Below are 13,020 nucleotides of genomic sequence, written 5' to 3' on the forward strand. Positions count from 1 at the left end.
TGCGATGGCCTGGGCTATGGATCCTGCTGAAAAGCAGGGGAATGGGCCGAGTGTGAAGTGGACGATTCGGTTTGAGTGGAACCTGGAGAGAGAGATGCCGGGAAGAGAGGAATTTGTGGAGAAGGTTGTGATGAAGACCCTACAGGTAGGAACTTATGATGCTAAGTGTATACAGCAGAACCGACCAGGAAGATATTTCGACATGTCTTTGCGGGATGAAGCAACATACAAGAAGGTATCGGAGTTGTGTGTGGAAAAGGCGGAGAGGCAATGGCTGAGAGATTTTAAGTGTTTGGGATTGGCTACAGATGACACCAGGTCAATTATTGTGCACATGTATGATCCGTTTGTGGAGGAGGATGATGTCACGGCTTTTTTAGAAGCACATACCGAATCTGCGGGGAAACCAAAGAAAATTAACGGCAGGTTTGGTTATTGGACCGGGAGGTGGCAGTATAATGTTACGCTGAGGGCCAATCCGAATTATATAGGAGGGTTTTCACACCCCCCAGCCCTGTTTTCGTTGGGTTCGAGTCGTGGGTACCTTTTCTACCGTGATCAGCCCCCTTTTTGTCGCCGCTGTTATGAAATTGGACATTTTGAAAAGGACTGTAAAGCAACAGAGTGCACAAGATGCCATGAAAGGGGACACATGAAAAAGAACTGTCGTATCAAATTGTGTTCTTTGTGTGGGGCTGATACCCACGGGTATAGGAGTTGTCTTTGGAGAGATCTGAGCTATGTTGCAGCGAAAAAGGGACTTCTGGAGAGTGCCATCGAGGCGGAGGACGAGGAGGAGGAGGAGGAGGAGTGGAGCGGGCAGCGCGTACGTTCCAAGGAGAGGAGGAGGAGACGTGGGAAGAATTTGCCTGCTGGAGGAGGGAAGGTAAAGGTTGCGGAGGAAGGCCGGGGGCCCCGAGAGAGCAGTGGTGGGGCGGGATCAGCAGGTGTTCGTCCAGCAGAGCAGCCGGAGGAGACAGTCCAGAGTCCTACGGAAACAGCGCAGGAAACAGCGCAGGAGGCGGCGCAGGAGGCAGCGCAGGGAGTGGAGCGGGAAGTGGTGCAGGAAACGGCGCAGGAAATGGCGCAGGAAACAGTGCAAGAAACGGAGCCGGAAAGCGGGCGAGAGGAGGAGAGCACAGGTGGAAAGGTGAACCCTAAGAGGCACCGAGGGGACAATGACGAACAAGTTTCGTCCGAAGGTAAGAAGGCCAAAATTAAAGCAGGTGCTGGGGTGGCAGAAGGAGGCGAGCGGAGTCAAGGAGAAGGAGAAGGCGGCCAGGAGGTCCTGGAGCATCGCCAGGAAGATCCGGGAGGATCGGAGGACATGGAGGGGTCTTTGCCGCCGGGGCAGCCGGTGCGGGCGACTGGGTCTTGCAACCCGTTCTCCGTAATGGCTGGTCTGCAGGGGGACGAGAGTCCATGTGCCTCATGCCTACCCGACACACCGGGCCGGGCAGAAGGAATGGATGTGGAGATGGAGGTAGGAGATTTCAACGAGAGGGGGTATGTGGAACCGGAGAGGGCGGCCAGTCTTATTGGGACGATCAGCCCCTCGACAGGGCTCTCAGAGGACGGGATGGACAGTGAGAGCTCTAGCGACATGCCATGACCCTCACTGTTGCAACTATCAATGTGAGAGGACTGAAAAATAAAGAAAAAAGGACAGCTGTCTTCGATGAGGTAAAGGCGCGGCGGTTTGATATTTGTGTATTGCAGGAAGTACATTTAGCTGGACACAAGGACGCAGATCAATTCCGGAAGGAGTGGAGTGGCGGAAGATCTTGGTGGAGCATAGGAGGAGTCCATTCCTCCGGAATAGGTATACTTTGTGGTACTAGAGATTTCATGCCACAGGATGTTAGATCAATAGTTCCTGGCAGATTGCTGGTAGTAGATGGGCGGTGGAGGGATGTGCCTTTAAGAGTGATTGGAGTGTATGCGCCTGCAGACAGGAGGATGCAAAGTGATTTTCTGAAAGACTTGGAACCCGCGCTTTTTACAAATAGAGGCGTGTTGTTAGTTGGGGATTTTAACACTGATCTGACGGACACACAAGGGGAAGGGAATGCTGCACTAGGGAAGATTATAAATGGGTTTAAGCTAAAAGACGGGTTTAAAGACCTAAACCATTACACTTGGGACAACAGCCGTGGAATACGAAGACGTTTGGATTATATTTTTCATAATCTAGGTTTGGACATAAGGGAAAAGGCAGTAGTACCCTTATGGTTTTCAGACCACGCCTGTTTGTTTGTGACTTTTAATGCTGGGAAAGCGGGCTTTCAGACGAGATATTGGAGGCTAAACCGAATGGTGCTAGAGGATAAGGAGTATCAGGCCAGTGTTATTCGCCTGCTCAAACACTTTGCGGAGATGCGGCAAAGGTTTGCGACGGCAACAGAGTGGTGGGAGACTTGTAAGCGAATAATTGCCAAGATCACTAAGACCTACTGCGCAGCGCGCCGACAGAGTGAGAGGGAAGAACTGACTGGCCTCCAAAGGGAGCTAGAGAGGCTTTACACTGAAGCTAACCAAGGGCGGGATTTTAATGTGGAAGCCGTCACTAGGGTGAAAGCTTTGCTCCGGGCAAAATGGCTGCGAAGAGCCAAGGAGTATCTGTTTCGGCTTAGAGGTACCCAGCTGGAGGGGGAAGAACAATGCTCATCTCAGTTTTTTAGCTCAGTGAGAACACAGCAGGAGGAAACCTGGATGGAGAAGCTGGTGAGTGGAAACGGGGATGTGGCGGAAAGCACTGACGAGATGTTGGAATGTGCTATGAACTATTACGGAGCTCTTTTTGCAGAAAAACAGGTGGATGGAGAAGTGCGGAGCAGGTTGATGGCCAGAGTGCAAAACAAGATCCAGGATGATGCTGGTTTGACGGCCCCCATAACAGCTGGGGAAATAAGAGAGGCCATGAGAGGCCTGCGTAAAGGTACTGCTCCCGGTGTGGATGGCTTGCCTACCGATTTTTATGATGTTTTTTGGGAACAGGTGGAGCCCTTTCTACTACAGGTTTTTACCGAAATCTTAGAGATCGGGGAGTTGGGACCTTCCATGAAGACCGGGATCTTGGCCCTGATATATAAGAAGAAGGGGGAAAAGTCTGAGCTGGACAACTGGAGGCCTATCCAATTGTTATGCACGGACTATAAGATCCTCGCAAGAGTCTTGGTGAGGAGGCTAAGAGACATCATGCCGCACTTGGTAAGTGAAGATCAGACTTGTGCAGTGGCTGGGAGGAAGATCTCTTGGAATTTACAACTTGTGAGAGATGTGGTGGAGTGGGTGGACGACAGAAAGCTTCCTTTGATGCTAGTCAATCTCGACCAAAACAAGGCGTTTGACAGAGTCCATCATGCAGTCTTATGGGAGATTCTAGCAAAGATGGGAGTGAGCGCGAAGTTCATTGAGTGGATAAGAACACTGTACAGGTCGGTGGAGACAAGAGTGCGCATTAATGGTGCGGTAGGTGGAGGAATCCCCGTTTCCTGTGGTGTGCGACAGGGGTGCCCCCTGTCCCCTCTGCTTTATATTTTGTATTTGGAGCCTTTTTTGGACAGGATCCGGGAAGACCCAGGAGTGAGAGGCGTCATGGTGCCGGGAAGCAAAGGAAGGCAGGTGAAGGCCATTGCATACGCAGATGACATCACCCTGTTCTTGAGCTCAGAGGAGAGTCTGCACCGTGTACTCAGCATTGCTCAGGAATTTGAGGTCGGTACGGGGGCAAGGCTAAACAAGAGTAAGAGCACGATCAAGTACTGGGGTACCTGGAGAGAGAAAAAGGACGAGATTGGAGGGCTCTCAGTGTTGCAGTCCCCAGTCAAGATCCTCGGAGTCCAGTTCCACTCTGAAGGTGCCGCCCGGCTGAACTGGGAGGAGAAAATAAAGAAAGTGAACACAAAGCTGGGATTGTGGCAGCATAGGTCTCTGTCTTTTCTTGGGAAGGTATTGGTTTTGAAAGTTGAGGTAATGCCGCTGCTTTTCCACCTGGCAGTGGTTTATCCTATGCCGGCCAGGTTGCGGAAGGAACTAGTACGCACGGTTTTTGCTTTCATGTGGGGGCAAAAATATGAATACATCAGGCGCACAGATATGTACAGGTCAGTGGAGGAAGGAGGGAGGGGGGTCCCAGACTTACCTTTGAAGATTGACTGTGTTTTTGTCTCCAGCCTTTGTGAAGTCCTGCATGGCAATCCGGCGCATTTCTGCAAGTTTTTTGTTCATCTGTGGTTCGCCCCTGTAATGAAACACCTGGTACAGTGGACAAATACTACGCCAAAAGCAGAGCGACTACCGTGGCACTATCGGCACGCGGTGCATTGGCTGAGGAATCATCAGGCGGTAAAGGCAGGGTTAACTTCCCTTAGCCACCGGGCAATGTACAAGGAGCTGAGAGAGGACAACAGTGCAGCAGTGGTGGGAGTGTCCCGCGGAACCTGGACACGCATACAACCCAAGCCCTTGGACAACAGGATGTGTGATCTGAACTGGTTGTGTGTATGGGGTAGGCTGGCGGTGAGGGAGGTTCTGAATAAACATGGCTTATCCAGACAGAAAGAATGTCCCCGTTTGCTGTGTACCAGGGAGGAAACAGTTAAACATGTTTTTTGGGAATGTGACTTTACACAGCAGGTGTGGAGGGAGTGCACAGGGTGGGTGCCATCTTTTTTTTCACAGGAACGGCTAAGCTACGAGATGGTGATAAAAGGTTTGACTGGGGTAAAGAAGTGGAATGAGAAGTTTTTGGTGTGGTTGTTGATTAGTTTGGTGAAATTGTATGTGTGGCAAGACAGAAGTAATTTAGTGAAACATGGGGTGCAAGGGTCAGTGGGAGCTGTGGTATGGAGAGTGAGACATGATATTGGGAACCGGGTGAAGTGGGACATAAGGAAGTGGGGATTTTCTGCGGCAAAAGAAAGATGGAAAGATTTGTTTGTGTTAGGGGTTTAAAGTAGAAATAAGAAAGAGTAAATGTGGGGCTTAAATGGGTAGTTTGCATAAGGGGTGGAGCTATGGAAATGAGATGTATATCGGATAGCAGAGTGACGGGGGTGGGAAGTGATGAACAACTGTACCTAAGTATGAATGTGTCAAGACTTTGTGTTTGCTATGTAATTTTTTCTGTTAAATCTGGAAAAGTTTCTTTGTATAATGTGATGATTTGATTTTGTTAGTCTGTTACCCTAGGTTGTCTAACTGATGGTTTTTTGTTGTCGATTGTGATTCAGTGTATGACTTGTTATGATTTGTTTTAATAAAAAAAAAAAAAAAAAAAAAAAATCTGTTCTTATCAGTTTAATATCTGATACGTCCCCCATCGGGGGACCACATATTAAACGGATTTTTGGAACAGGGAGCTGGATCAGGAGCTTGCTCCGTCCTCTCCACGCATCGGCCCGGTATTGCAGCGCCTCCGGGAGCGGTGCACCACCTTCTCTCAGCGGTGAAAAGACAGACGTAGCTAGCTAGCTAGCGAGCGAGCGAGCGAGCGAGCGAGCGAAGTGGACTGGAGCTCCTTCTTCTCGGGTCTCGTCCCTCGTCCCCCATCTGTGTGTCTCTGTGTTCTGTCTCTCTCTCGCCCTCTCGGTTCCCGTGCTCCCTCTGTGCGCTTTCCCGCGTCTCGACTCTCTGGGCAAGCAGGCCGGCCCCCTTTTCGGCTCCCGTGCGTTTTCCCTCCAAAAAACTTAGGTTTTTCAGCCTTTTCCCAGGGAGGCAGGCGTGGCTTGCTTGCTTGCTTGCTTGCGTGTGTGTCCGTCCCCGTCCCTGCAGGCGGGCCCCTTTCGACAGCTGGGCGTTTTCCCTCCAAAAAACTTAGTATATCCACCTTTTCTTTCTTTTTTTTCGGCAGGCAGGCAGGCAGGCAGGCGTGTGTGCGCGCGCGTCCCCGTCCCTCCCTCCCTCCCGAGAGAGAGCTGCCCCTTGCCTCTGCCCGCAGGTGCTGGCGCTCGGCTTTCGCTTGCAGCCGGTTGGGCGCAGCTGCTGCCGGTGGGAGGGGCCTAAGCTAAGGAGGCCGGGCGGCTGGCGCCCCCTGCGGCTGCGGTCGTTGTCGGGCCGTTGACAGAAGATCAAAGAGCAGGGCCCCCGCCCGGGACTGGCAGGAAGGCAGGCGGGCAGGCAAGAGAGTGGGGGAGCAGAGTCCCGCGGCAGGCCTCTGGCTGCAGGGAGGCCGGCAGCTGCGCGGGTCCCGGGCTCCAGAGGAGTCGGCCTGCGCCACTGTGCGCCAGCGGAACGCCCGCGCGTCGGTCCGCGCCTTTGTGGGCATCGCTTCTCGGCCTTTTGGCTAAGATCAAGGTTTAAGCCGGCAAGCCCGCAATTCCGAGGTCTTAGTCCAGGGGGTCGGGAAGGCGAGGGGAACGACTGGATGGACCGGATGGAGTGATGCTGGATTGAAGAGTTGGAAGCCTGGAGAATTGACGTGGCGAGGAGGATTGCTGTGCTGCGGGAGGAGTTTGGACGACGGTGGCGATTTCCTGGTGGATCAGACGGCGTGTTGTGACCTGGTTGCTGGAAAGATGGCTGGACATCCCTGGGCAAGGAACGAGCGACGGAAGAACACCCTCCGGTTTTCCCTGAGAGGTCGGGATGGACTGGCAGAGTGGACAAGGGATAAGTTTAAGTCTTTTGTTCTAAAACGTGCTTTGGATGTTCGAATGGAGGATATTTTTTGCCTGTTAGATTTTCATGTCCGAGGTATTTTTGAGGTATCTATGGTTTCGGAGACTCTTTGTTTTGATTTATGGGACACGGTGCAGGCAAGGAAGGAGGAGGCTCCTTTGAGTCTCTTTCGAGTGGAGCCATTGTTTGCTGGGGAATTAAAATGTATGACTGTGCTGATGTTTGATTCTTTTGTTCCAGAGGAGGACATTGTTTCTTTTTTGCAGCAGTTTGTGGTTCTGCAGGGGACGGGGAAGCAAGAACGGGATGAAGACAATGTGTGGACTGGGAAGTGGAAGTTCTGGGTGAGACTGCGTCTGAGTGCGACAGAGGAGGGGGGAGTTGTTCACCCCCCAGCGTTTTTCGCCATTGGATCTAGAAGAGGGTACCTTGTTTACCCAGGACAACCCTTAGCGTGCTGGAGATGTGGGACTCGGGGACATTTTGCTGTACAATGTAAAAAGTTGTATTGTAATCATTGTAAATCAAAGGATCATGTCACGAAGGACTGTGTGCGGGAGGTACAGTGTTATGCATGTGGGGAGGTTGGGCATTTTTATAGAGATTGTGCGGAGAGGCGAGATGGGAGGAGTGTTGTGGATATGGGAAAGAGTGAAATGATCGAGGATAGTGATGTGGACATGGGTTTAATTACTGAGTCTGAAGTGGAAAGTGTGGTGAGTGTGTCGGAGAGTGAGGGGGCGGTTGTGCGGGATGGTTTTGTGTCTAAAGATGGTAAAAGTGGGAAAACTGACAGTGAGAATGGGAATGTGGAAGGTGTGGCGTGTGCGTCGGAGAATGAAGGGAAAGTTGCGATTGATGTTTTTGTGTTTAAAGGATGTACAAAAACTGAAGGTGGACAAGAGGAAGAGGATGAGGGGAAGAGTGGACTTAGTTGGATGAAGTTAATAGGTGGTGAAATAAAGTTTGATTTAGTGCAAAGTGAAGGAGGGGAAAGACTGCTGAAGAAGAAGGTACGGAAAAATAAGAAGGGGAAGGTAAGGGTGGGACAGACGGTTAGAAAAAAAGGAAAAAAGAAAGGGAAGGGGTGATGGAGAGCTAAATTATAGTTTTTTCAGAGGTCAGGGTTATATTTGCATAAGGGGTGGGATTATGGTAAGGTGAGAGTGGTTTTGTGGTGGTTTTGGGTTATAGGGTGGGTTGCTTAGAAAGGGTGGAACTGAATAATGATGAGCTGTGATATTGGTTTTGCTGTGTATTGTTTTTGTTATTAATTGACCTGAATATGTATTAGTATAAGAAAGTTATTGTATTGGTTGTTAAATGATTTTTGATTATTGGAAGGGTTTGTATAAGGGGTGAAAAATGTAAATGGGATGATGTTGTGGGGTGAATTGTTTTTGGAAACTGGGATGGGGCGTTTGATTGTATATAATGAGGTTAAGAAAATGAATGTATTGTAAGTTTGGGAAAGGGATCTTGTTTAATTTGTATAGGGGGCGGGATTATGGAGATTAGTGGGGTTTGAGGTTATGTAATGGGATATGAACAGATTTGTGTTGTACATTGATTTTTCTGTGTAATAATTTGTTGAGAATTGAATGGGAAGTGTTGTAAGTATGCAGAAGTTTTTGTTAGTTGACTATTGAATGGAATTTTGTGTTTAACAGAGTTATTGGTTGATATGACTTTGGTTGTTATTGTGATTACTGTGTTTTTGGGATTGTGATTTGTTTTTTGGAGTTTTGGGAATTTCTTTTGTATTTTTGCAATAAAAAAAAAAAAAAAAAAATCTGTTCTTATCAGTTTAATATCTGATACGTCCCCCATCGGGGGACCACATATTAAACGGATTTTTGGAACAGGGAGCTGGATCAGGAGCTTGCTCCGTCCTCTCCACGCATCGGCCCGGTATTGCAGCGCCTCCGGGAGCGGTGCACCACCTTCTCTCAGCGGTGAAAAGACAGACGTAGCTAGCTAGCGAGCGAGCGAGCGAGCGAGCGAGCGAGCGAAGTGGACTGGAGCTCCTTCTTCTCGGGTCTCGTCCCTCGTCCCCCATCTGTGTGTCTCTGTGTTCTGTCTCTCTCTCGCCCTCTCGGTTCCCGTGCTCCCTCTGTGCGCTTTCCCGCGTCTCGACTCTCTGGGCAAGCAGGCCGGCCCCCTTTTCGGCTCCCGTGCGTTTTCCCTCCAAAAAACTTAGGTTTTTCAGCCTTTTCCCAGGGAGGCAGGCGTGGCTTGCTTGCTTGCTTGCTTGCGTGTGTGTCCGTCCCCGTCCCTGCAGGCGGGCCCCTTTCGACAGCTGGGCGTTTTCCCTCCAAAAAACTTAGTATATCCACCTTTTCTTTCTTTTTTTTCGGCAGGCAGGCAGGCAGGCAGGCGTGTGTGCGCGCGCGTCCCCGTCCCTCCCTCCCTCCCGAGAGAGAGCTGCCCCTTGCCTCTGCCCGCAGGTGCTGGCGCTCGGCTTTCGCTTGCAGCCGGTTGGGCGCAGCTGCTGCCGGTGGGAGGGGCCTAAGCTAAGGAGGCCGGGCGGCTGGCGCCCCCTGCGGCTGCGGTCGTTGTCGGGCCGTTGACAGAAGATCAAAGAGCAGGGCCCCCGCCCGGGACTGGCAGGAAGGCAGGCGGGCAGGCAAGAGAGTGGGGGAGCAGAGTCCCGCGGCAGGCCTCTGGCTGCAGGGAGGCCGGCAGCTGCGCGGGTCCCGGGCTCCAGAGGAGTCGGCCTGCGCCACTGTGCGCCAGCGGAACGCCCGCGCGTCGGTCCGCGCCTTTGTGGGCATCGCTTCTCGGCCTTTTGGCTAAGATCGAGGTTTAAGCCGGCAAGCCCGCAATTCCGAGATCTTAGTCGGGGGTCGGGAAGGCGACGGGAAGAGCTGGAAGGATCAGAAGGCGTGAAGGTCTGAGCGTGGAACGTGGAAGGGAGAAGATCGACGGCGGTGACGAGGAGGAGTGCAGAACGGTGCAGAGTTGGACGGCGGTGGTGGCAGTTACCTGGAGGCCGTGGAAGGAGTTGGGGCAGCGTGCTGTTGGCGTTCGGCTGGAGCGATGGCGGGATTCCCTGGGCCGAGGAAGGAGCGGAGGAAGAACTCCCTTCGCTTCGTGTTGCGAGGTATGGCCTGGGAGCATGGAACAGAGGGAAGTTTAAGGATTTAATTTTGAAGCGTTTTTTGAATGTACAGATGCCTGATTTAGTTTGTTTGCAAGATTTTTGTGAACGGGGGATTTTTGATTTGACTTTGATTTCTGAGTCTTTGGTTTGGGAACTTTGGGACTTGATACAAGTACGAAGGGAGGAGGCGCCATTGAGCCTCTTTAAAGTAGAACCGTGGTTTGCGGGGAATTTGAAAGGCATGACTGTTTTTGTGTTGGATCCTTTCGTTTCAGAGGAGGACTTAGAGGGGTTTTTGGGGAAATATGTGACATTGTATGGAAGAGGGAAGAAGGAACGGGATGAAGATGGCGTGTGGACTGGGAAGCGGCGGTATTGGATGAGTCTGCGTCAGTGTCCGGCGGCTGAGGAGGGGGTGCTTCACCCCCCGGCGTTTTTCGAAATAGGGTCGGACGGGGCATACCTGTCTTATCCGGGACAGCCCCGGGTGTGTTGGAAATGTTTTGAACTGGGACATTATGCGAAGCAATGTGGAACTATGAACTGTGGTCAGTGTGGATCACGAAGGCACGGGACAAAGGATTGTGTACGATGTTTTGTATGTGGGGAATGGGGTCATCTGCAGAGGGAGTGTTTGAGGGGAAGGGGAAAAGTCTTTGTACAGGAAGTTGGTGTGAAGGAACAAAAGGGGGCAGAAGAGGTAGGGGGAGGTGTGATAGTTGGGGACGGGGAGGTGAGTGTGCATGATATGAGTGAGGTGTGCGTGGAGGTCAGGGAATTAGAGAGGGAGGGAACGGGTGGGGGTGCCGAGGGAGGTAGTTGTGAGTTTGTGGTAAAGGGAATGGATAGTGTGCAAGAGGAGATGTTGAAGGTAGAGGATAAAGTTACAGGGGAAGGTGTGGGGAGTTTGAGGGTAACCGGAATGCGACCAGCTGAAGAGTGTCAATTGAGTGAGGGGCCAAGCGTAGCTGAAACAATAAGTAGTGTTTCTAAAGAGGGTGGGAGTGGGAACATTGTGGGGTTAAAGCGTGAATCAGGGGAAGGGGCGAAGGATTGTGTGCATGTGGAGACGTTGAAAGGGGAGGTAATGGAAAGTTTGAATGTGGGAGAAGGTGTGGGGTGTACAGTGGAGAAGGTTAAAAAAGAAGCTGGGAAAAACAAGGAGGGCGAGGGAGGTAAGAGTAAGTTGGCGGGGGAGGAGATGAAAGATGGTGTGCATATGGAGACGCCGAAGGAAGAGGTAATGGAAAGTCTGAATGTGGGAGAAGATGTGGGGTGTACGGTGGAGAAGGTTAAAAAAGAAACTGGGAAAAACAAGGAGGGCGAGGGAGGTAAGAGTAAGTTGGCGGGAGAGGAGATGAAAGATGGTGTGCATGTGGAGACGTCGAAGGAAGAGGTAATGGAAAGTTTGAATGTGGGAGAAGGTGTGGGGTGTATGGAGGAGAAGGTTAAAAAAGAAACCGGGAAAAACAAGGAAGGTGTGGCATCAAGAGGTGGAGAACGGATTGAGGATGGAATGAGCAAAGAACGAGTGGAGGGTGCCGAGGGAGGTAAGGGTAAGTTTGCGGGGGAGAGAACGGGTTGTGTGCAAGAGGAGAAGTTGAAGGTAGAGGATAAGGGGAAGATGAGCGTAGGTGAAGGGGAGGGGAATATGAGGGTAAAGGAAAAACGAATAGTAAAAGCAGGTGTGGTAGGTAAGGCGGAATTAGTGGAGGGGGTGAAGAATGGTGTGCATGTGGAGACGTCGAAAGGAGAGGTAGTGGAAAGGTTGAAGGTGGGAGAAGTTGTGGGGAGCATGAAAGGGAAAGTTAAAAAAGAAATGGGGAAAAGCAAGGAAGGTGTGACATCAGGTGGTGGTGAGGTGATTAAAGACCGAATGAGTAAAGAACGAGTGGAGAGGTGTCAGCAGAGACCTAAAGTGGAGGGTGTGAGAGAAGTAGCCTCAAAAGTAAGTGTGAAGGGCAGTAGTAGTGACATCAGAGATAAGGGATTGTCTGCTTGGGAGTTTACGGACAGCGATGTTGAGAGAGAGCATGAGGAGTATGTCAAACAGTGTGAAAAGGAGTGGAAGAAGGAAGGGTATGCTGAAGGGTTGTTGAAGATGCCGTTAACGGGCATTGCGAGCATTTCGTGGGACTTAGCACCTGGACCGCCGGTAAAAGAAATTGAGCTGAATGAGGAGAATTTTCCACCCTTAGGGTCTGCAGAGGCCACGAGGGGGAAAAAGAGTATGAAAAAGAAATCTGAAGTAGGGGTGAGTGCTGGGAAAGGTGAATGTATAAGTAAGTGTGCAAGTGGAGGTGGGGGTGCCCAGAGGCAATGTCCAGAGATCAAGGACATTCATTGTAAAGTGTGGGAGGAGTCTAGTCTCCACCCTGATTGGCAGAGGGTGATGAAGGCTAAATGGCAGAAATGCTTGGCCACAATAAGTGAAGTGGAACAAAGGTTTCCAGAGAATCGTATTGAGTTAATAAAGGACGGGGATATTCCAGTGAAGTTTCGGATAGGTGGGAAGACAGCGAATGAGTGCGGCCAGACGGCGAGAGAGTTGCATAAAGCATTAACTATAAGTTTAGAATTTGGTCGGCGGTAATTTTTGTTTGGATGGGAGCATTTATGCGGTGAAGAGTATGGAATGATCTGAGAATAGAGAACAGTTCATTTGAATAAGGGGTGGGATTATGATAATGATTGGTTTTGTGAAGTTTGGGGTTTTTGGGGAATTTTGGTTTCAAGGGTTAGGGGTTTTTGTTTAGCGGATTGTGGTTTGATGTATTTTGTATTTTTGTAATAAAAAAAAAAAAAAAAAAAAAATCTGTTCTTATCAGTTTAATATCTGATACGTCCCCCATCGGGGGACCACATATTAAACGGATTTTTGGAACAGGGAGCTGGATCAGGAGCTTGCTCCGTCCTCTCCACGCATCGGCCCGGTATTGCAGCGCCTCCGGGAGCGGTGCACCACCTTCTCTCAGCGGTGAAAAGACAGACGTAGCTAGCTAGCTAGCGAGCGAGCGAGCGAGCGAGCGAGCGAAGTGGACTGGAGCTCCTTCTTCTCGGGTCTCGTCCCTCGTCCCCCATCTGTGTGTCTCTGTGTTCTGTCTCTCTCTCGCCCTCTCGGTTCCCGTGCTCCCTCTGTGCGCTTTCCCGCGTCTCGACTCTCTGGGCAAGCAGGCCGGCCCCCTTTTCGGCTCCCGTGCGTTTTCCCTCCAAAAAACTTAGGTTTTTCAGCCTTTTCCCAGGGAGGCAGGCGTGGCTTGCTTGCTTGCTTGCTTGCGTGTGTGTCCGTCCCCGTC

At 51.0% G+C, this 13,020-nt stretch overlaps 3 non-coding genes across 3 annotated transcripts; all 3 read left to right on the top strand.

The window, feature by feature from the left end:
- The first annotated feature begins 5,250 nt into the window (after positions 1-5,250).
- LOC148647571 (U2 spliceosomal RNA) lies at positions 5,251-5,439 on the top strand. Its single transcript, XR_015927039.1, has one exon. It is a non-coding gene; the product is annotated as a U2 spliceosomal RNA (small nuclear RNA).
- A 2,933-nt stretch (positions 5,440-8,372) lies between these two features.
- Positions 8,373-8,566, top strand: LOC148647572 (U2 spliceosomal RNA). The gene has a single exon (XR_015926860.1). It is a non-coding gene; the product is annotated as a U2 spliceosomal RNA (small nuclear RNA).
- A 3,928-nt stretch (positions 8,567-12,494) lies between these two features.
- On the top strand, positions 12,495-12,691 carry LOC148647573 (U2 spliceosomal RNA). Its single transcript, XR_015927023.1, has one exon. It is a non-coding gene; the product is annotated as a U2 spliceosomal RNA (small nuclear RNA).
- Positions 12,692-13,020: the final 329 nt, after the last annotated feature.

The sequence above is a fragment of the Lepisosteus platostomus genome, chromosome 15 (assembly GCF_059453375.1).
Source record: "Lepisosteus platostomus isolate fLepPlt1 chromosome 15, fLepPlt1.hap1, whole genome shotgun sequence".
NCBI lineage: Eukaryota > Metazoa > Chordata > Actinopteri > Semionotiformes > Lepisosteidae > Lepisosteus > Lepisosteus platostomus.